The sequence below is a fragment of the Paroedura picta genome, chromosome 2 (genome assembly GCF_049243985.1).
Source record: "Paroedura picta isolate Pp20150507F chromosome 2, Ppicta_v3.0, whole genome shotgun sequence".
Lineage (NCBI taxonomy): Eukaryota > Metazoa > Chordata > Lepidosauria > Squamata > Gekkonidae > Paroedura > Paroedura picta.
In genome coordinates, this window is record NC_135370.1 from 118,015,382 (window position 1) to 118,040,260 (window position 24,879).

Genomic DNA, 24,879 nt, shown 5'->3' on the forward strand with positions numbered 1-24,879 from the left:
GTTCTCAAGTTTCTCCTGTGTGAAGGTCTTAGGAACTGGGAATTTGAAGCCTATAAATTCAACAGGTATAATTTAAAGTAGGTTTTGTTGTTACTTGTGACCCTGGCCTTGTTTCTTTTTTTCTTTTTTGCTTCTTCCCCCTCTCCTTCAGGCATTTTCCTTGGAACATCTACTATTTGCAAGCTAGATCTGGGGTGTAAGTTTTCACTTTTGAGGAATCACTTGATGGGTAGATAGATATCTTCCAGCAATCTAGAAATTGCTGCCACTTGTCCCCTTAAAAAATAATAGCATGTTTATCAATTGTTTGATCCTCTAATCAGCATTACACTCTTTTGTACAATGTACAAATGTGAAACTTTCCCCTGTCCCATGATCATACGTGTAGATTTCTGTAGCTTCTTAACTGCAAAACACATCATATATTCTTCCATCCTAAGCAAAGCTATACTTTTTTAAGTTTGCTGAGATCACTTTACATCAACTGGTATAACTCTGTTTAGGATAAAACTGTTAGTATAGTTGAAATTCTTTTAATTTGGTTTTTATAGTTGATATTTCAGATAGTAAACAAAATGGCACAGCCATGTTAATGATGACAGTTTTACAAAACCAAAGTCTGACAATGTTTAGGTACACCCTGGAGAATAAATTGTTCCTGGAAAAGAATAAGAGTAGAATTAATGAGAATATATATATTTGCAAAGAATAGAAAAACAAAAAAAGCTGTTACTAAAAGTTATGTCTATGTAAGCAGTACCATGGCACTGCTAAAACCTTACATGTCAGAGAATGATGTTGAAAACTGGCAAGGGAATATGTAAATCTCACAGGTATTTAAACAAGAAAAAATCCATACATGCAAACTGATCAAATTTTCCTCATCTGGCTTCAAGAAAGGGGCAGCTTCTGCTACCTAAAACCCTTTACCTGGATCTGTCAGCAATCAAACCTGGAACCTTCTACCACCAAGCCACAACTCTTATCCACCATGTTGGAAAGGGGAATCAAGCATATTTAACATATTCTATCTTTTTAAAAAAATATAGTTATTTGGGGGAGAGTGAGTTGTCATGTTTTTCATGCAGCTTTGCTCACATTTAAAGAAAACCATCAAAAGATATCAGTAATCTCAAGCATGAATCATATATTTGGACAAAACAGAGTTTATTTAAATGGGCAGTAATTCCCTTTTGCTGTCAAAAGATAAAGGCTTACAATTTTCTGCTGAAATGTGTACAACACCATGTAAATTATGTGCATGTAATCATTGTTTTTTAAAGAGTGCGGGTGGGAAAAAGCATTTAATGCCAATGCCACACTGGAAAAATTACTTTAAACCACAGAAATCTTCAAGCCATCTGACAAGAGGAGAGCCAGCTGCAAGGTGTATTACTTAATGCAAGAAAGGGGGGAGAAGCAGACATTATTCTAAAGAGCTGTGCCATGAATAGAACTCAACCTGTTCTGTTATATATTCAGTTGGAAGCCATTGGTTTTTAAGCCTGTGGCTGGGCAGAAAAATGGCAGATTTGTAAGCACACCTACCCACCTTGGCTGGGCTGCAATTTAAGATTGCACCCCTCAACAGGAACTGTCTATGGAGGCCCAGTTCACAGGAGTAGCACACATGACATTCTTTCATCTGCACCAGGTGAAGCTACTAGACCTCCAGATTAGATTTCTTTAACTCACCCTACATGGGCCTACCCCTGTCCTTGACCCAGAACTTGCAGCTGGTGCAAAATGCAGATGCTAGGGTCCTTACAGGAATATCTCAGAGGTCCCACATCTAGCATGTGCTGAGACAGCTGCATGGGCTACCAGTTGCAGCCTGGATGAAGTTCAAGGTTTTGGTATTAACCTTTAAGGCCCTCTGTGGTCTGGGCACCTCATATCTGCAGGACTGCCTATCTCTTTCTGCCCCCCGCAGGGCTTTGCACCATGGGCATGAATTTGTTGGAGGTTCCCGGCCCAAGGGAAGTTCACCTGGCCTCAACCAGGGTCAGGGCCTTTTAATTCCTGGCCCCACCACCTGGTATAATGAGCTCTTGGGAGAACTGTGGGTATGTTGGAATCTTCTCAGTTCCACAGGGCCTGAAAAATGGAGCTCTTCTGCCAGGCTTCTGGTTGGGGCCAGGGCATGGAAGACTACGAGCCATTTAGGAGTGGCGGTATAAAAATTTAAATAAAAACAAATAAAAGGGAAGCATGGGAGGTAACAGAACCAGTCCCTTTCAACTCAAATATTTCAGTAATTTGCTTTGATAACACATCTTTAATACTTAGAGGGATCTAGTTGGCAGTTATCCCTATCAGAAGTTTTGATGACGTCAACTTCCTTCCCTCAGAGGAAAGATTTCCCCTCCATTTCCCCTTCCCTTTTTGATTGAGCAGCTCCAATGGATTATGGCTGTCCCACCCTCTCACTGTATAAAATTATGCTGCTGGCTCAGCCTAAAAATTGTGGGAAGGGCCAAGATACCCATTTAACTTAAAACACAGTAAATTATCTGTTTATATTTATTTATATTTATTTATACTTGTATTTGTTTACCACCACTACTGGATGCAGCTGGCTCATGGTGGTTTACAGTAAAAGTGATAAAACACCATAAAACAACAACAATCCTCATGCCAGATTGTCTAAATTAAACTGTTTCACAGAGCCGATGACACCAGGCCACACCTATCCTTAGTCCACCACCATCCTTGGAAGAGGTGCCCAGCTGACCAAGGCCAAAGCCTTTACAGGGGCCCCTATGGGAGGGACTCAGGGCCATTCCGCACTCGTCCAAAATAGCACAATGGTTACAAATTGAAATCGCTACAGTTTTGCCATTATGCACAACATCGTTGACAATCTGCAACACTCCTGAAACCGATCCGCAAAAGGCACTTCGTTGTAGCGCTTTCAGGGAAATCCCAAAAAGTGGATTCACCCTCCGGAAAGTGCTACACTCCTGCAACAAATCTGCAACACTAGCAGAAAAGTTCTGTGCATTACCATTGTTGCGGTTTCTGCAAAGTCCCTCCCCCTGGCTCTCTCCTCTGATCTTCCAGCGAAGCGATCGCCATTTTTTTTTCTCCGAGCAAGCGGAGATCAACACACTGGCAAGCCTTCGTTTACCCAGTGAGGCTTCCCCGGCTGCAGTCCCTCTGTTTAAAGTCACCAAGCACAAGCAACACAGAGGCCCGTTTGCTGGTTTATTTTCCCTTTATTTTTCACACTATTTTTGGCTGGAAATCGCGCCCGTGAGGAGGGGGTATTTTTTTTTTCACTCAGGGGAGCATGGCAACGATGAAACGGCAGCTCAAGCACTACCTGCTAGCTGGATGGGTCTCTCCGTTGCAACGAATCAACGTAAATTGTGTGTGTGTGTTTTTTAAACCTTCTTTAAAGGGAAAGGGGCTGTTTGGGAGCATGATAACGGCCGCCCATTGGCTGCTTGACAGCCAGGGGCGGGACACAGCTCGGCAATATCGCTTCCTGGCTAGCGATTTTTGCTGAGACCGGAAACCTGTGGGAAACGATAGAAACGTAACTGGATTCCACTACAAAGGCAGGTATGTATAGGATTCACAATTCCACTATTTAAAATGGCAATTTTTCGTTTCGCAACCAATTTGCAACATGGATCCCCGTGCGGAATGGCCCTCAATCTTATAATGTTTTGAAGTGCAGTTTGTCAGATAGGACACAATAATCCCCAGGATATGATAATCAGTTTGCACCCAGTTCTTTGTCCAACCTCTAGACCAGATAGGAATGGTTCAAGTAATCAGTTCAATTTAGTCCCTCAACACCTTTGATTTTTCCAGAATTTTCCTGCCTGGCTGTTAGAATAAATTGGTCAGTATTAATTACATTTTTTTTACTACATAACTATCTCAGCTTTTGAGTCCACTTGCTGTTAATCTTCCAGCATTTTTTATATGAAAACACATCCAGTGGTGCACCCCCTAAAATGAAAATGACTATGGATGTGATGTCCATTAGTCCTGCCCCAGGGAGCATACCCACAGCAGCAACCTGTGTTATATTAAGCCTCCTTCCTCTCCCTCCAGAGGTAGCAATGGGTGCGGGGTGGTATTTTGCTATGTTGTCTGTTCCTGTGTGATTTTGTGTCCATTTTAATGAGTTTTTTTAATGGGATTTTTTATTGGACGTTGGTAACCCACCACGAGCTGGCCTCGGGAGTGGCGGGGAATAAATATGATGATGATGATGATGATGATGATGATGATGATGATGATGATGATGATGATGATGATGATGATGATGATGATGATGATGGAAGACAGGTGATAGCGGCTGGTGAGATCCAGCACTGAGCTCTGCTCGCTGCATTTCTGTCTTACATTGCTGGCTTCACTGTCAGGAGTGCATTGCTGCCCTTGGAAGGTGGGTAGTGGCAGGAGCACAGCGAGCAGGACTCCGCAGTGGGCCTCACCAGCCACCCCCACAACCATTCCTCCTATGGCTGTGGAAAATGAGTAATGGAAGTGGTGGCTGGCCATGCCTGGCACTGAAACCTGCTCACTGCACCATCACCTCTGTCACTCACATTGCATGCAGTCCCACAATCAGGAGTTGAGGGTCAGACTTGGAAGGCAGGCAGTAGCACAGTGAGCGGAGCTCAGCACTGGACCTTGCAAACTGCCACCATGACAATTCTACCCTGCCATCAGAAGTGTGAGGCTGGGCACAAAAAATGGGCAGCAGATGAGGCAGATGAGGCAGTGATGCAGCATGTGGGGCTCAGCACCAGTCCTGCTTAGCTGCCGTTGCTGCTTCCACTGCTTGTCTTTCGTACCCAGCCCTGCACTCATTTATGAATCAGTTTGTTGTAGATTATGTTTTTCCATGTAATTCTTGGGATTTTTTTACACTATAGCTATAAACTCCCCAATCCCAGAACTTTGCAGCAGCAGCCATTCTCCTGAACTTCCTATCTATTGCTCCCTTTTAGCTTGAACACTGGACCCTCTGCCCTGCTTCTTCCTTCCACCCTGGACCTGATGATTCCCTCACCACATTGGACAGACTAGTATGTTTTAATTTATCTCCATTTTATTGCTTCAATATTAGATTGTCTAGAGTTATTATTACTCCCTGGAGAAGAGCCTAATGCTGGGAGAGATCGAGGGCAAAAGAAGAAGGGGACGACAGAGAATGAGGTGGATGGATGGAGTCACTGAAGCAGTAGGTGCAAACTTAAATGGACTCCGGGGAATGGTAGAGGACAGGAAGGCCTGGAGGATCATTGTCCATGGGGTCGCGATGGGTCGGACACGACTTCGCACATAACAACAACAACAGAGTTATTATTTCCTGGGTGTATGTGTGCGTGCCTGAAAGCCTGAGGCTCTCTGAGTACCACCTGCATTTCTTGATCCATTTTTCTAAATAAAGATTTAAAGTCTAGATTCTATTTTGATACACTTCATTCCAGGAAACTTTCCAATTTCCATAGTAAGAAAGAATCATAGAATCATAGAATTGGAAGGGATCTCCAGGGTCATCTAGTCCAACCCCTTGCACAATGTAGAAACTCACATGTTTCTACACATGTAGGTTATTTGAGCAACACCTCCACAGGCAGGGGTTGGATAGTAGATTTGGGAAGATCTGAATTGGTGGACTAGACAGTACAGGAGAAGACAGTCATCACTGTAACAATTGTTGGGAGCAAATATACCTTTACTTGAAAATACTGAATATCAGCATATTATTTCATTTTCAGTATGCACAATTCCAGATGGAAAAGTGTGATTGTTTAACTGGCACAGATAACATTATATACAAGTAGGTGATCTGCTAGGACTTGTGAGAGACACCTCATTTCTCCCTCCCTCACCAGCACTAAGGGTGTTGCTGGTGGAAGGCAGTGAGCTTCCCTGCACCATTATGACCTATTATGCACGGCCACTGAAACGGTGGCATGGAGAACGAGGAGGAGGAAGAAGCGAAGCAAACCGATTATGCACGGGACAGAACATAACGGCGGCAAAACCCAGAGTATCCGATTATGCACGCAGATACTCCGGAACTGCTTCTGGTTGCACCCAGGTCCCAGGAAGCTCCACTTTCTTCCGCATCTCGCTAATGTGGCTTTTTCGGCGGCATAAGTTGACTCTGCACCCGGTTGCCGCCTGCAGCGTGCATAATTGGTGATTTTAGCCGCCACCATTCCACCCCGAATGCAGACTTTCCACTCCGTGCATAATGAGCCTATGAAAGCACAGCTAAGTTTACTATTCAGGGCTATGAATCCTTCTGATTTCACTCCACTGTACCCCTTTCCATCTGAATCAAGATAGATTTATTTTTGACCTGGTTCAAGGATGTACTCTCCATGGGGGGGGGGGGGATATACATGTTCTCTTTGTGGAAAGAACCAAGCATGTGATCTATATGGTTATTAGACAGCAAGGAAACCTTTTCACCTATGCTCAGGTATGGATTAAATGTTTTATTCTATAAGTGGTCAAAACACTCTACAGATAGTCAAAAGCATTCTTCTTTTTCTTTTTACAAATTTTACAATTGAAAACCAAAACCATTTTCAGGTGCTAAGTCCCTGTGAGCCTTGGCACAAAATAAACTTTAAGCATGTTTATCTCACATCACAGTAAGCATCTCCTTCTAAGCAATGTAAAAAGAAAGGAGAAGCAGAATACATATTTGATTTACATGAGACTCTGTTCTGCATTTGCATTATCCCCTGCTTTGTTTTATGCTTTTGCCTTTTCTGGTAATAAAATAGTGATGACGATAACAATATTACTGCCTGTAGTTTATTGATTTCATTCTTTCCCTCTTTCGTTCAGTCATTTCACCCATTAAATATTTTTATACTCTTCCTTTCTCTATCCAATCTTTTACAAGTTGTGTGTGTGTGTGTGTGTGTGTGTGTGTGTGTGTGTGTGTGTGTGTGTATGTATGTATGTATGTATGTATGTATATATGTGTATATATATATATATATATATATATATATATATATATATATATATATATATATATATATATATATATATATATATATATATATATATATATATATATATGTCAAGCTTACAATATTGTAGAGGCTTTCAATTTCTGACAAAAACAAGTTGTCTCTTACAGAAAGCCCATTGGTTGTGATCAAAATTGCTTTTCATTCTTAATGATGCTCTTAGCACAAAAGGGACTTTGGAAGGAAAAATATGAAATCAATGTAGGTCATAAGAAGCAGGGGTACTGGCAGTGAAATGAAGCTACTTTAATGTGCTATACTTAACTAAAATAAACGGTTTCCTTTTATTAAACTAAAAGACTCACATTACTTTTTGAAAGATCCTCTCTATAACTAAACACATTTTGCTACCAAATATTGTTAAATGTTTGCCAAAGCCTTCACAAAAAGGCCGTTATGTAACTACCTTTTAAAATCAATCAGGCACCTTACAAATATGTGCTTTCTGCTGTGCACAGATTAAAATGACCAACAACACAAAATACAAGTGAGCAGAGAATTCAATTCTCAGCACTGCTATCCAATAAAAAATCCACACTTGAAAGTAAATGCCAAGTATAGAACATGGGAGGCCCACAGTGCTTATGAGGAGATGCAAACTATCTGAAATCGAGTCACTTGCTCTCAAGCAATTTTTGGAAAAGGAAAGAAAAACAGATTCACATATAGTCAGGACAACTTGCTACAGAAGAAAAGGAGTAAATGGGTGAACCTACCACAGATTAAAATGGAACAAGATTTGTAGGCCTGCCAGTCTCAGAAAGCTATTAGTTTCAGCTTCTGGGGGGGGGGATTAAGTTAGAAAAATCAGCATTCTGTTTGTTATAAGCTAAGGTGACCAGATTTTAACATTGTTAAAGTGAGACACCATTGACCGGGGTGGGGGGTTCTTGATTAAAAATTTGGTCTATATGGAGCAACAAAAATTTTCATAGAACTCACAGAATGCAAAAATAGTATTGTAATATATATATATATATATATTTAATTTCAACATAAGTACAATTTGCCAGGTGCCCCCAGATGTCCCTCCAAAAGTGGGACAATCTGGTCACCTTATTATAAGCACTATTCAGATGTTACAACAACCTGTACCAGGGGGCCATCCTCAAAAAAATGCAAATATTATTTATTTATAAAGTATTGTATAAAGCTGGAGCATGTTTTCCAGGAGGAAAGAATAGAATACTGTGGTGGGTTTTGCATAGCAAAAACGATGCCATGTATGGGAATAAAATACAACAACATCTTTTTTGGGAAGACTTTTCCTGCCATGTATAATACACCTAGAACTTTCATTCTCTAGGGAAAAGACAGCGATAGAGAAACATGATAAGCAGTTTATAAAATTATACATGAGGTGGAGAAGAGAGGATTTTTTTTCTCCCTTTCTCATAATACTAAAACTCTAGGATACTCAATAGAATTTAAGGGAATTTCAAGGCATACAAACCTTTAATCAAGCACTATTTTATTTGTGCTAGTAATGACCAGAATCATAGATAGCTTTAAAAAGGACTAATGGAGGGCAGGTCCATTAATGGCTACTGGCCATGATTCTGAAAGGAGCCTTCATTCCTTCAATGTTATTAGCTTCCCCCTGTTTTTTTATTTATATTTCGATTTTTAGCCCACCACTCCCGGGGTGGCTCGTGGTGGATAAAAATTCCCAATAAAATCCCCCTAAAAATATACAGACAACAGTATCCTATCCAATATCCAACATCCAAGGCATATGTGGCAATATAAAACAACTAAAATACCCCCCTAATACCAACACCTGGGGTGGGCATGGGGAACAGATCTCAAGCTGCCCGTAGGATGGCCTAGGTGGGGGTCCAGATCTTCCTGGTGCACTGGCCTCAGCCATAAACCTGGTGGAAGAGCTCCGTGTTACAGGGCCTGCGGTACCCCCAAAAGATCCCATAGGGCCCTCAGCTCTTCCGGGAGCTCATTCCACTAGGTAGGGGTCAGGACCGAAAAGGCCCTGGCCCTGGTTGTGGCCAAGCGCACTTCCCTAGGGCCAGGTATGACCTGTAAGTTTGTTCCCGCAGAGCATAAGGCTCTGCGGGGGACATAGGGCAGAAGGTGGTCTCTCAGGTATATGGGGCCCAGACTATGAAGGGCCTTAAAGGTAAGAACCAAAACCTTGAACCGGATCCGGGCAACAACCAGAAGCCAATGCAGCTGCCTCAGCACAGGCTGGATATGGGCCCTCCAAGGTATTCCTGTGATGACCCTAACAGCTGCATTCTGTACCAGCTGCAGTTTCTTAATCAGGCCCAAGGGCAGGCCTGCATAGAGCGAGATACGGAAATCTATTCTGGAGGTGACCATCACATGGATCACAGTGGCCAAATGTTCAGGTAGGGCGCTAGTAGCCTAGCCTGGCAGAGATGGAAAAAGGCCTGGCTGGCTACTTTTTTGTAGAAAAACAGCTACACTGTCTTCTTGAAGAGTGTCAGAATTTGCAACAATTACTGTTCGTTGGCAACTGCATTGTGTCTAGCTTCTAAATATATTTGTGTTTTCAGACAGGAAAACCACCACAGACTGCTGAATTATGTGATAGTAGTTTTAGTGTGTTAGAAAACTATGGCAGTATTTTTTTTCTTTTCTTTTTTGCCTTGGCTAACTCAAATATATGTTCAAGAAAAAAATATTTACTCTTATTTTTATTTCAAATTCTTGCCTCAATAATGATATATTTATTATTATTTAAAACATTTTTACTCTCACACAGAAACTTCCAATTAATTTTTAAATTAATTACACAACAGTGCAGAATATGGTTGGGAAGCATAGCTATATACATGTCCACTCAGGGCTCCTCCCCTTCCCACCCCCTCCAGGCCCATCACTGGCCAATTTATGAGGGGGGACAGATTGACATACCAATATATGGTCATATCACCCAATAAACATTTAACAAAGTGTCGTGATGGAGTTCTTGCTAATGAGGGCCTCCTGGCCTGCCATGCTGGGTCTGCTCACGAGGGCCTCCTGGCCTGCTGACTGCCTGCTAAGGAGCTCTGTTCCGGCCCTACTAATGAGCAGCTCAGCCCCCGCCCCACTTGATTTGGCTGCGAGCTGCCACCCAAAGCCACCTTAAGTTGCCTGGCCAGGGACCAGGGGAGGGGACCCTTTCAAGGCCTGTTCTTAGGAACGGGCTTTGAAGCTAGTACACATACACATACACATACACATACACATACACATACACATACACATACACATACACATACACATACACATACACATACACATACACATACACATACACATACACATACACATACACATACACATACACATATGGGGCCCACACTGCTCACTGTCAGGAGAGTGGCTTGCCGCCCTCCCAGCATAGTGGTGGTGGGGGATGCCCCATTCAGCTCCAATGCTATGCGAAGTTGACAGGGGCAAGAGGCATCCATGCAGGGACACTGTAGCTGGGAGAGGAGCTGGGCCAAAGGTCAGGGGAGGAACTGGGAAAAAGACCCAGCTCCTCCAATTATTCACAAGGCTGGCCTGACCTAGCTCTCACCAGGGCTCACAGAAGCTCTGGGAATGTGGAAGAATCCACATTTCCTTACCGCGGGCCTTCCGAGGGCCTGGGTTGGGCCAGGGCTTGGCAGCGCCTGGGATAGTGGTGACATCAGGCATAATTGGGGATTTGCCCTGAAGCCCTGTCACCACCAGCTCAGGCAGTCCGCCCCGTGCATAATCTGTCAGGAACACACTCACTCAAGTGTCAGCCTTATATAGGACACGGAAGAAAAAAGAGAATGGGAGCAACAATGTGCTTATGTTGAACACAGTAAAAATAAAGAAAATAAAAACCCCTATCTCCTGATTCCCAGGGCACTCAAATTACCCTAATGAGACCTCCAACATTGGGGATTTTGTGTTCATTTTCACCCACGGTAGGAAAGGTCCAATACCACAATGCAGGCCAGAGAATTCTTTCAGGAAATCATTTTAATAGCATTTACAGGTAACACTGTGATTCAGTCCAATATCTAGCATCTGTACTCCAGCTGCCCTGGGCACAGATTTTTATATGGGCAGAATAACACACCCAAATTATCTAATTAACCACACTTGTACATCTGATTGGTAAACATCATCCAGTTAGCTCATTATAGCATCCTCCTTGCTCCATGCAGGGGTTTTCCCTGTATAGGCAAGCTGCCAAGGCATTTTGCAAATATCTTTGTATCAGGGTCACCGCAGCACATCTTTAGTCTTCATTTTTAGTCGGAATCTGCTTTTGCTACTGCAGATTTGCATTGTAATGCAATCTTGTGTGCCCCCAACAAAAAGGAGGGGAGGGCAAGAAGAAAGGCAGACTATTGTTCAGAGTTGATATGTCATCACTTGAGGTGAGAAATGGAGGAGGAAGTCAACTTGAATCCCAAGCTTCCACACTGGGTAAATGCAGATTTCCTCCCAGGAGAAAGACAAAAATTGCATTTTACCATGATTCCCTGAACCTTAACAGGCCATTGCAACATTTTTAACAGCTGTGGAAACTGTGTTTATTAGGGAACATGCAATGGAAGTTTTGTATGTCCCAGGCACACACCGGGGTTTTTTTTTTTTTTACTGTTTGTTAGTAACAGGCATAGAGAAGGGTTTAAACCTATTGGTTCTTGTAAAATGTATGTGTAGTCACATAAATAATATGATTTTTACAAGTGAGAAACCAGCAGCTCAGTGGGGATGTTTGAGGATGTGAAACCTCCACAGGGAGAAGCTAATGCTCCTTCTCTGTGGCAGTTCTGGTTGTAAATAAAAAAGAGACAATGTGCACATGGGAGGCATCAAAACTCCCATTGTCCCTTTGATACAAAGTGCTTGTGTCATTCTCCAACAAACATGAAGACTTTGCAATGTATCCCTGGGCTTTGGAAGAGTTGCAATTGCTACAGTGATAGACTAGGACTTGCAAAATCTGGGCTCTTTCACAAAGCTCACTGTTTGACCTTGGGTAAGTCACTGTCCCTCAGTCTAGACTCCCTCACAGAAATGTTGTAGGGATAAAATGCAGAATGGAGAACCATGTACACTGCTACAGCTCCTTGAAGGATGGGAAGGATAAAATGTATGGGGCACAGAGAACAGATGTTAACATATCACTTTTTGCTGTGTCTTCTTGACTCTCCTGACTCTTCCTGCCTATCTCTTCACTTTGTATGTCATTTGTTCAAAAACTTATTGGTTAGATCATCCTCTAAAAGATTCCAAATAAACCTTTGATTATTAGTTTGCATGTTAATATTTCTAAGCCACCTGTCCAGACACCCTGCTCTAGGAAGCTTGCAAAGTAAAATGTGATAAAAACATAAAGTAGAAGAAGAAGAGTTAGTTCTTATATGCCACTTTTCTCTACCCAAGGGAGTCTCAAATCGACTTACAATCACATTCCCTTTCCTCTCCTCACAACAGACACCCTGTGGGGTGGGTGAGGCTGAGAGAGCCCTGATATTACACCTTGGCCAGAACACCTTTATCCATGCTGTGGCGAGCCCAAGGTCACCCAGCTGGTTGCATGTGGGGGAGTGCAGAATCGAACCCGGCATGCCAGATTAGAAGTCCACTAACTACTACACCAAACTGGCTCTCATAGCATAAGAGAAATGAAAATGGACAGTGTTAATAAAAGCCCAACCAAAACCCAAGTTGAAGCATAAAAGTAGCACAAAACCTTTTACAACTTTCAGGAGTATCATGAAGCAGTTTTCCAGTTAGAAGCAGACTGTAAAGGCAAATTTAAAGGGTCAATCTTTTCAATCCTTTCATGAAAAGTACCACCAGTGGAAAACCTATAGGTTGTACCTACCTGACTTCTGCAGGTGGAGGTAGAAAAAGAAGGACTTGTGACAAGGATTTAACTTGATGGTTGGACATTATGGAAGGAGTAAGGTAGACAGTAAATCTGAAAATTTGGTTTAATCTAGGTGTGGAATGCCAGTTTGTGGTAAGTAAAGAAATCATAATTGCCAATGTACCAAAGACTGATGATACAAGCCCACGTACCAAATAACAGTTGTCATTGGCAACTGGCAACATAATTAGTTCTTCTCATCTCTCATTTGTGTTACCATGCATAGAAAGATCATTGTTAAACTAGTCATACTTGTTGAAATTGTTCTGTAAGGTCAGTCAAACATCTTGTTTGTCTGCTCTGCACTGCTGTTTACTGGCTGTATTACATTTCTTAACATCGCTTTGGCCTCTCTGTTGCTTTGTCTTTCCTAGTCGGTGTTTGTATGTATTTGCTTGATAAAATGTTTGAATTCTTTTCAGGCTGTGTGTCTGAACTGGCTCCCTCTTAGTTGTGGATAGCTGGCAGTCTTGGCAGATGCAATAACAGACAGGATATCTGCTCCTGTCATAGCTGGGAAATTTGGCAAGTGCAGTGCACCTACTAGTAGATAAAACAATAGCACCGTAAGCTGCACCTGCTAGCATTCTGTTTTCTCCATCACTATATAAGGTGCAGGTGCATTGCCTTCTGTTGCATCAGAAAGCCTCCAGCAGCAGAGCGTCTGACAGTTTGTTACATATGTTTCACTTCCTTACCTAGGTGTTTAGTGGGAAATACAGAAAGCGTCTTCATAGATTTTAAGTAAGCTTGCTAGATAGATCAGTCTTCAGAGCCTCAGGGACACTGGAAATCTCATTTTTAAATCAGTGAAGTGGCTTTCCATAATGAGTTCTTGCTTCTTCAATCCTGAAAGGTATAGCTAATAAAGTCACAGATCAAAGTAGTGGTCAAGTGAGTTCAGCACACCAGGTAAATGGCAGGTCTTCAATACTGTAATTAACAGAGCCATCACTTAAAGGATTGCTCTGGAAGACACAAATGCCACTTATAATTTGAAACAGAGGGCCTGTTAGTTAACTTCTCCTCTTATTGCATTACCGATTCACAGCATTTAAATCCTGGCCAGAATGTAGAAAACCACCCAGCTAGTTCTTCGGGAGCTTCTGGACAATGCATGTACCAAAATATATATTTTTAAATGAAAGGGAGTGGCAGTAATAGTTTGGGAAGTATGTTGGATAATAGCTGGAGTTTTCTGAAGTAGCAAATTCCACTGACCTTAGGTTGTTCTTTTGTCTCTAACAATGACTGTATCTATTTCTGTCTAGCTATATAAACTCATACATGGCTTAGATTCTATACCCACTTTCCATTTTTTGCTCCTCTTTGTCTATTGCAGAGGTATCATTCACCAGCAAACTAGGTAATCCTTAGTTCTTTAAAAGGTATAGAGGTTTTGTAAGTGGGACTGCCTAATACAAGAAGAACCTGTATTTTGCATTTGATTATCACATCCACAGTGGACAAAGAGTGAACAAATAGAATAAATACAAATACAAAAACAAATATTCCAAATTATTTTCTGATCATCCCCCCCCCACCAAACAGTAATATTTGTCTTTCATCAGTTTCACACAATGTTTCATTCTTTAGTTCTTCATGTTGGCTTATTTTATTGGCAGATCTGCATATAGTGCTGTTTCACTGCTCTGTGCTGTGCTGCAACAGTATATTGCAATGGCTCCTTGTTTAAATCTTGGTGGTGGTGGAAAATGCCTTCAAGTTGTAGCCATCTGATGGTGATGTTGTAGGGGTTTCATGGTAAGAGATATTCAGAAATGGTTTGCCATTTCTTGGCTCTGGGGAGCAACCCTGGACCTCCTTGGAGGTCTTCCATCCAAGTCTGCTTAGCTTTTGTGATCTGATGAGATCAACCTTGTCTGGGCCAGGAACAAATATTATTTCCATGTAAATAATAAATAGCATTCCTGCATTTTTCTCAATTGAGACCTTGAATTGGTCTGATAAAACCAAATTTCATACCGCATAATTTCATACTGCATACAGCAATAACTACATGATGTCATACTTGAAAAAACTGGGATGAAAATTTAAACTTTTAAATTGAAGGCAATGGAAATCACAGAACCTTGCTGACCAAATCTCCTTTCTCTGCTCACACAACTATAATGGAGGATGAAATGTCAATTAACTCTAAGGGAAATACTGCTGGCAGTATATAAATCCTGGATAAGGAATGCATACCTCATACATTAAAATGTGCAATATGTAAGCTTGCCTAGTTTAAATATGAACTTGGGAAGGTGATTATGATAGCTTTGGGGAAAACATCAGCAACAGGATGGGCAACCAAGGCAGAACATCTGTCATGTCATCACTGTTGTCTCAGGCCAAACAGACTTAGGGATGCTGTGAACTTTGTGGCAAACATTTTCAGCAGATGAAAATATTGGCACATACTCATTGCTTCAGATTATAAATGCAGTCTCTGAATTGGCGCCTGGCATTCTGCATCTGCCCCCTTCAAGGATCGCTGCCTTGCCATGGCAAGGGGCTTGCATAGCTCAGTGAAGCTATGAGCTATGCCGTGCAGGGCCACCCAAGACGGACAGGTCATAGCTGAGAGCTCTGACAAAAGGTGATCCACTGGAGAAGGAAATGGCAAACCACTCCAGTATCTTTGACATGAAAACCCAATGGACAAGTTCAAAAGACAAAACGATATGATGCCAGAAGATGAGCCCCTCAGGTTGGAAGGTGTCCAATATGCTACTGGGGATGAGCAGACGGCTAGTACGAGTAGCGCCAGAATGAATGAAGCAACTGGGCCAAAGCCGAAAGGACGCTCAGTTGTGGAAGTAACTGGTGGCAAAAAGATGCTGTAAAGATTTTTATTCCATAGGAACCTGGAACGTCAGATCCATGAATCAAGGCAAGCTGGACGTGGTTAAACAAGAGATGACAAGACTGAACATCGACATTTTAGGAATCAGTGAAGTAAAATGGACAGGAATGGGTGAATTTAATTCAGATGACCATCAGGTATACTACTGTGGACAAGAATCTTGCAGAAGAAATGGAGTAGCCTTCATAATCAATAAGAGAGTAGGAAAATCAGTCTTGGGATACAATCCCCAAAATGACAGAATGATCTTAGTTCGAATCCAAGGCAAACCATTCAACATCACAGTAATCCAGGTCTATGCCCCAACCACTGCTGCTGAAGAGGATGAAGTTGACCAGTTCTATGAAGCCCTACAACACCTTCTAGAAGCAACACCAAGAAATGATGTGCTTATCATCATGGGGGATTGGAATGCTAAAGAAGGAAGCCAAAAGATAACCGGGATAACAGGCAAGTTTGGCCTTGGAGTACAAAATGAAGCAGGGCACAGGCTGGTAGAATTTTGTCAAGAGAATACAACGGTCATAGCAAGCACTCTTTTCCAACAACCCAAGAGATGACTCTACACATGGACATCACCTGATGGTCACTACAGAAATCAGACTGATTATGTGCTCTGCAGCCAAAAATGGAGAAGTTCTATACAGTCAGTAAAAACAAGACAAGGAGCTGATTGTGGTTCAGATCATGAGCTTCTTGATGCAAAATTTAGGCTTAAATTGAAGAAAATAGGGAAAAGCACTAGGCCACTCAGGTATGAACTAAATAATATCCCCAACGAATATACAGTAGAGGTGACAAATAGATTTAAGGAATTAGATCTGATAGACAGAGTGCCTGAAGAACTATGGACAGAGGTTCGCAACATTATACAAGAGGTAGCAACTAAAACCATCCCAAAGAAAAAGAAATGCAAGAAATTGAAATGGCTGTCTGAGGAAGCTTTACAAATAGCTAAGGAGAGAAGGGAAGTGAAAAGCAAGGGAGAAAGAGAAAGATACACCCAATTGAATGCAGAATTCCAGAGAAAAGCTAGAAGAGATAAGAATGCCTTCTTAAATGAACAGTGCGAACAAATAGAAAAAAACAATAGAATGGGAAGGACCAGAGATCTTTAAAAAAAATGGAGATATGAAGAGAACGTTTCATGCAAAGATGGGTATGATAAGGGACCAAAATGGTAGGGACCTCACAGAAGCAGAAGATATTTAAAAAAGGTGGCAAAATCATGCAGAAGAACTATACAAGAGCGAGCTTAACATCCCTGATAACCACAATGGGGTAGTTACTGACCTGGAGCCAGACATCCTGGAATGTGAAGTCAAATGGGCCTTAGGAAGTCTGAGCAACAATAAAGCTAGTGGTGTTGACAGCATTCCAGTTGAACTATTCAAAATTTTAAAAGACGATGCAGTAAAAGCGCTACACTCAATATGCCAGCAAATTTTGAAAACTCAACAATGGCCCCAGGATTGGAAAAGGTCAGTTTACATTCCAATCCCAAAGAAGGGCAATGCCAAAGAATGTTCAAACTACCGCACCATTGCACTCATTTTTCATGCTAGCAAAGTTATGCTCAAAATTTTACAAGTTAGGCTCCAGCAATATGTGGACCGAGAACTTCCAGAAGTACAGGCAGGATTTCGAAGAGGCAGAGGAACTAGAGATCAAATTGCCAACATACGCTGGATCATGGAGAAAGCTAGGGAGTTCCAGAAGAACATCTACTTCTGCTTCATTGACTATGCTAAAGCCTTTGATTGTGTGGAGCACAACAAATTGTGGCAAGTTCTTAAAGAGATGGGAATACCAGAGCATCTTATTTGTCTCTTGAGAAACTTATATGCAGGTCAAGAAGCAACAGTGAGAACTGAACATGGAATCACTGCTTGGTTCAAAATTGAGAGTTCGGCAAGGCTGTATACTGTCACCTTGCCTATTTAACTTGTATGCGGAGCACATCATGAGAAAGGGATTAGTGGAGTCACAAATTGGGATCAAGATTGCAGGGAGAAATATCAACAACCTCAGATATGCAGATGATACCACTCTAATGGCAGAAATGAAGAGGAACTAAAGAGCCTGTTGATGCGGGTGAAGGAGGAGAGTGCAAAAGTTGGCTTGAAACTCAACATCAAGAAAACGAAGGTCATGGCATCTAGATCATGGTCCTAGAGGAAGCCCTGACTGCTCCTTAGATGGCCAGATCCTGAAGATGAAACTCAAATACTTTGGCCACCTCATGAGAAGAAAGGACTCCCTGGAGAAGAGCGATTGAGGGCAAAAGAAGAAGGGGATGACAGAGAATGAGGTGGCTGGATGGAGTCACTGAAGCAGTAGATGCAAACTTAAATGGACTCCGGGGAATGGTAGAGGACAGGAAGGCCTGGAGCATCATTGTCCATAGGGTCACGATGGGTTGGACACAACTTTGCACCTAACAACAATAACAACATTCTGCATCTGTGGTTTTCTCCCATCACTGGTCAGGACTCCATTTATGGCATGTGCTTTGCAGTTCTGTGATGAGATTGGGTGGTCCTGCTTCCTGTCCTGCCCCTTTTTAATCTCAGCATGCACGATGACACAATTGTGCTGTAACAATCAATCTCAGCATGCATGATGACACAATTGTGCTGTAACACAATCAATCTCAGCATGCACGATGACACAATTGTGCTGTAACACAATCAAATTTAAGAAAAATAAAGAAATTTGATAACCGGTTCATGCATGTTTCCAGTATGGTCTAAAACAAATTAACAAATATATCCTTTTACATAAACTCTTCCATTGGTATTTGGATGATGCTGTTTGCCTGGGAAATCCATAAGGAACTTTCCATGAGGAAAAACATATATATCCATCCTCACTATTTCTTTATAAACACTGCATTCATTTGAGAGACAAGAAAAAAACTTTTACGTTGTGCTTGTCAGTTGGTTTCTGCCACGTGTGCCATTAACCCCAATGAGTAAGTATCAATTTTGCATGTGCCAAACAGATTTTAAAAAGAAAAAAAAAGATTTCTTCCTCTCATGGTGTATATAATTTTTGTGATAGAGTCAGATATCAATTAGCCAATTTTGCAATGTTCATATACTATAAATATACTCTATAACGTGGACTTTTCATGTCAAATATCCTTGGATTTCCTAAAGCTAGTTGTTATTGTCACAAGACAACTTTAGAAAGGGTTTTCCTACGCTATTTATAATGGAGCTACTATTATCTATACCTCCCATGTCTGTGTGCCATTAACTAGAAACGAAAGTGCACTCCCCCCCCCCTAGTACAATTCTATCTATCATCTAACCCAGTAGGACACTGATCACAGAACAAGACCTTAGGCACAAGAGTAACGTGACAAACTATCATCATAATAGAGCTTTGGACTTTTAAACTCTTAACTTTGCAGCTATTTGACACATTAATTGGTATCATCATAAAGTATGATTATATTTAAATTTTGATTGAAGTGACATCATTAAAAGAAATTATTGCAGCTCTTATTGTGTCAACGAAATAACAGCATTCTGCTATAATTTATACACATTAGACTTCATATTTCTGTAATGGAAGAAGAACATAAGGAAACAAAGCAGGCTTATTTTCTTTTCCAAACCCAAAAAGGAAATTAAAAAAACAGAAAGCTTTTAGAATCTTTGAAATGTACAAGTTATTGTAATTTGTTCACTGCACACTTAATCCCCCCTTTAAAAGACCCTCATGTAATTCATTGAGTAGTTTTAGATGTTCAGAATGATTCAGTGCCTTCACAATGATTCAGTCTCTTGTACCAAATTACCTTCTCCAATTACTTCATAAATGTCTCATTTGGATGTTCCCTGTTTTCTTCTAGCACAGAGAGAAACCTCTCCATAAATATCAGTTAATTAGATAGAGGGTTTGTCTCTGGAAATAGTCCTCAATGTTTAGTTTCCTCTAGATAAATTGCAATCTTTAAAATAATAATAGGTGAGTTAATAACCTGACTGTGAGCCAGGTTGGAAAGTAGATTGTTATTTAGGGACTTCTGCTTTAATTTTAAAACTTTTAATAAACCATTAATTTCCCCCCAGTATGTTTTCTAAATTGTTGAACATATTAAGGGAACATTTGGACCTAAAGAGCAGTAAAGCGGGAAGCACTTATAACAGCGACCTTTGCAAAGCCTTAGCACCCCTCTCTGTTTTCTATTTAGAAGGAGCCATATCTCCCACCCTCACCAACATCCCAGGAGTGGGGGCAAATGGAGGAAAAATCATAAGCACTCGGGATGATCATGTCATGGTTTGCAAACTCAAGTTTTAGATCAACCAGCACAAGCTTTTCATGAATTTTTGAGCAATCTGTAAAGGTTTATGAAGCAGATAGAGTGTCTTTGCTCAGTCCATGGGCATTTCCACATGTTAGTAAAAATAGTGTCATGCCTGTGTAATGGCAAAGTGTAACATTATATTGCCCCCCCCGAGCCCTCCTCACCTTTTTGCTCTTCTTTGTCTACCTTCTTTTTGCATGTTTTACCCTCCTCACCTGCTGCTGGAAGAGATGGAAGAGAGCAATGTGCCTTGCACTTCTTTCTGTCAATCAATTCAGGCAACCAATCCCCTTCCTTCATATTGTGATGTAGTTTAAAGGTCTCACAATGCCCACTATTTTTTTTAAAATCACATTTTCTGTTGCAATGCCTATGCATAGAATCATACATGCACAGTGTTTTTGAATGCCACCCCTTATGGGATCATGAGTAGGCTTGTGCACCAAAGGCCCAATTTGGCCTCTTCGGCTTCAGTGCCTGTGGAAGTCAATGGTACCATAGACTATAATGGGAATATCAGCATTTCCACTTTTCCTGGGGCTTCGGGGTAGGGATATGAGGTACAACCTATGGGGTTCATAACTAGGGACTCCTGAAGCGGGTGCCCCCATCCCTCCACTATATCCAATAGAGAGGACTAATTTTGGAATGCTGATATTCCTGTTATAGTCTAGTAGGGGCAAAGCCAGATGTATCCAAGAATACAACGGGTGCTAGAGCTTGGCAGTAGGAAAAGGAAGGGGAGGAGTTGTCCAGTCTGTAAGGGCATGGGGTTGAATGTGTGTGTTGTGTGGGAGGTTGTGGTGGCATGGTGGCAAATGAGGGCATGGGTGTGGAGATATGGGTGTCAAGAACCTGTGGTGTGGAATGTTCGTTGAGTGTGGGAGAGGACTGACCTTTGGGAATTGTGGCATAGTGGTTACAGATGAGCTTTCCAGAGCCATGTCTTCAGATATGTGAAGGGAAAATCAGACTGGAGACTCTTCTTAGGGGAAGATTACATGGCAACCAATTCTTCCCCGTTCTGCGTCATTTCTCTTCTTGTGTGAATTAGGCCACAGACACCGAAATGCCCCTCTGCCCTAATACACATGGGGTAGTCACAGTACACAGGTGTCCACCCTGTTCCTTCTTTTCCATTTTTTCACTGTTGATAAAACGTTATATGCCCACATGCTTATTTCATGGTTGCTCCTTAGAAGAAGAATGGATTTTTGTACACTGTTGTTTACTACCCAAAGGAGTCTCAAAGCGGTTTACAAACACCTTTTCCATTTGTCTCCCCACAATAGTCAACCTGTGAGGTATGTGGGGCTGTGAGAGTTCTGAGAGAACTGGGAATTGGCTGCAGTGATCCAGCAGGCCTCAGATTTCTCAAAGCATTTTCCAATTGTCTTCCCTTTCTCTCCCCATAGCAGACTCCCCATGAGGGAGGTGGGGTAGCGAGCCTCACAGGGAAGCTGGCAACCCTAAGAGGAAGACTGTCTGTGCACAGCAGTCTTGACCTTAGTAAGGTTTTTATACTGTTTTTTTATTTGCCAGGCCAAGGTTAGAAAAAGTCACTAGCGTTCCCATGTGTCTCCAGCCATTTACTTGTTCACTATTTACAGTTTCAGGCTGTAAATATTTATTTAGATCTTCCTGCACTTTCCAGACTCACAGAACTGATGCTGGTCTGCCAGTCTGCGCCCAAGAATACAAACAGTTGCTGGTAAGGGCTGGCCATAGCCCATAGCCCAGGAGGGACATTCCTGCACCACTCCCTACCAACTGCAGGCAAAAATGGCTCATTTGAAGGCTGGACACTGAGGCATTGTATGATTTTTTAAGTCCAGCCTTCAAACCTTCCAGAATTTTTCCAACCCAGGGGTAGCTAACCTCCAGGTGGGGCCTGGAGAGCTCCTGGAATTACAGCTCGCCTGCAGAGCATAAAGATCAGCTCCCTAGGCAGAAAAGGCTACTTTGGACAGGGTTGTGGTAGAGCAAAAACATTTAAGGCCTCCCACACAGGTTGTTGTTGAATTGAAAGACTTGAGGCCTACTGCATAGGGTTGTTGTGCAGATGAAACAGGAGACAAAAGAACCAATTTTATCTGCAGAATAATGCTGTGCAGTGGCCTCAAATTTGCAGAGAGTTGCAAAGAATATACATGGCTTGGCTGTGTCTAACCCCTGGCCAGAGCATTATTTTAAGTGAGAAGGGGCTTTACTGTGGCCTCCCTTTCAGCCAACTGTTTGGCAGGAGGGGAACGTTCCCCACCCTCTAAAGGAATGCCCTCAGGCTCCCCTGCATTGCTCTTGGAAACACCTTCCTTCCCTCAGTCAGGGCCTGTCAGAGGCTCCTTCACAGCAGGCCTGAAGGGAGGGGGAGGAAGAGCACTCAACAGCCTACTGTTGGACATGACAAGTAGGATAGCCTTGGGGCAAAACAGGCTGGCGCAGCCTGTGTTCTCATCCCCCTTGGCAGCCTTACTGACCTCCTCTCCCTGCGGTGGTCAGGGGCAGACTAGATGTCTCCAGATTGCCCCTGGCTGGGCTGACTGGATGGAATTTTATTCTGTTCTGGTGAGGGGCCAATCAGAAGGTGCTTTGAACCTTCTGATTGGCCCCTCTGCTTGTCAGTCCAGGGCCGAGGGGCCAATTGTTGCCCCCCCCATCCCAGACTGAGCCCACCCCAACACCCGTTACTGTTTTATTAAGAGGGTCAGATGGTGCCATTGACTTCCATGGATGCCAAAGCTGAAGCAGCTGAGTCCTCCCCTTAATGAATCCTAGGCCTTCAAAGCCCTATTGTATCTAATCATGAGAATCCAACAGTTCCCATTTTCTACTGTGAGTAGGCTGTAGTATACAGGTTTCTTAGAAGATGGGATTGTGAAGGCGTTGACTTATAACTGGCTAGGTGCCTTGCAGCATAACTATTGAGATTGTAGAGGGAGGAGATTTCGTAAAAAATACTATGGCTAACTTCTCCGTAACCTTCTCTCCTCATGTGAATGGAGCAGCATCACAGCCTTTATTTGTAAATGTGAACACAAAGTAACATGCTTTGCTGCATTACTTCTTTAAAATACCATCTTGCTGTCACAGATGGAATGTGTAGATTAAGTTATTAATTACAGCCAGTTTTCAAGTCTCATTACACTCAGCAGAGGGATTGGATTTCTGTCAGTTATGCAGACTGCACTTGTAGCTCATATTTTTCAATGTCAGCATAGGGACAGCATTCTAATTCATTTGTAATGAAACCCTTGTCAATACCTGCATATATTAGGAAAATACTCTTAGTTGCAAGATTTCATTATTTTGAACTTTGCCTGCAAAGTAGAGCCTAAGCAGTGTTGCTATACTCCCTATCTTTTGTCCTTGCTACCCCCGCCCCTGCATTGGCCCTGAGAATAGCTTGCCTACACATTTTAAACAGCAAACAAACAAGACTCTAGCCAGAGAATGAAGACAGAGATCAAACAGAGAAAGCTGGACAATCTCTGATTTAATAATGCTAGCCGGAGCTAAGCAGTCATCCCAGACAGGGTCCTAAATAAGATTTATACCTAACTTTACGCAGAAACTGACCATTAATTAAGGACTTCTAAATCTTATCATGTCCAGTTTCCTCACAGAGGATTTATCTCTATAGGTGATCCAGTGACTCCTGTGGCATTTTCTGCCTTATCCAAGTGTGAATCTCTCACCTATTCTTTCTCTTTACTTTTGTTCTGCCCGAGTGGGATAAGTTGCTCTTTAGAAGATACTGGCTATTGGATGCTGGGTCTCAGACCCATTCTGCATGAGGACTCTGCCCCCAGGACAGCCTCTAGTTGCTCTCATATTTGAGTGCTGCTGCCACATGAGATAAGCAGCAATCTGGATCTCTAAATTGGCTGGTGTGAGTTTTACCCAGATTTGCTCCACAATGACAGAAATCACCAAAAATCGATTTGGCACTTCTTGTTGCACAGTGATCTGGGGAGCAAACAGGGGCAAGCCTGTGTGGAGGTAGAAATGTGTGACAGTCTCAGCAGCATTTTGCCTACCCTTGGACCCTCCCTCCCCTCTCCATTTCCTGATCATGATTTAAAAGAATAAATGGCGTGGTCTGTGTTGCTGCGGGACCACAATGTCCCCTAAGCCAGTGGTCCGCAACCTTCTTCAGGCTGCGGACCGGCAGCAGCAGGGAGGGCGATTGCCTGGCTGCACATGTGCGTTTGCACCATGCGCGGCTGCAAACTCACATGCGCAACCCGGCCACACATGCACACATGAGCGGGAGTGCTGCGCATGTGCGTTTGCGGCCACACATGGCACAAACGCGCATGTGCAGCCCGGCGTGGTCCTGCGGAGGCAGGGAGCCGTGGCCTGGTTGGGGACCACCGCCCTAAGCTACATCCCCAATGCTAAAATAAAACTTTCTCCTCACTGTACATGGCAATTTTGGTATCAGGCAGCCAAAACACATTCCCATTTGTGTTTTCTGGTGGTGGGGTATGAACAGGGAAAGTGTGTGTGTGTGATGAAGCAGCCCTCTCCCGATAAGCTGGGTGTCTTTGTTTTAAAACCATACTGAGATCAATCACTCATCGGGGTCCAGTTACCATGGCCAGCCTATCACAAATCTATCCAAACATAAATAGCGACCACTACACCAAGAATCCCCAAAAGAGGAGGGAATGTTTTATTGTTGGGGTATGATCCTGCGGCAACATTAAAAAGAATGTTGGTGTGTTGTGGCATTTCTCCATAGAAATACGGAAGTGCACTTAAAAAAAAAACA

General features: G+C 42.4%; 1 protein-coding gene across 10 annotated transcripts in view; it reads right to left on the minus strand.

The window, feature by feature from the left end:
- The window catches only part of LRRC4C (leucine rich repeat containing 4C), a 1,070,267-nt gene that overhangs the window by 491,058 nt on the left and 554,330 nt on the right, over window positions 1-24,879 (minus strand). The window lies entirely within an intron of this gene.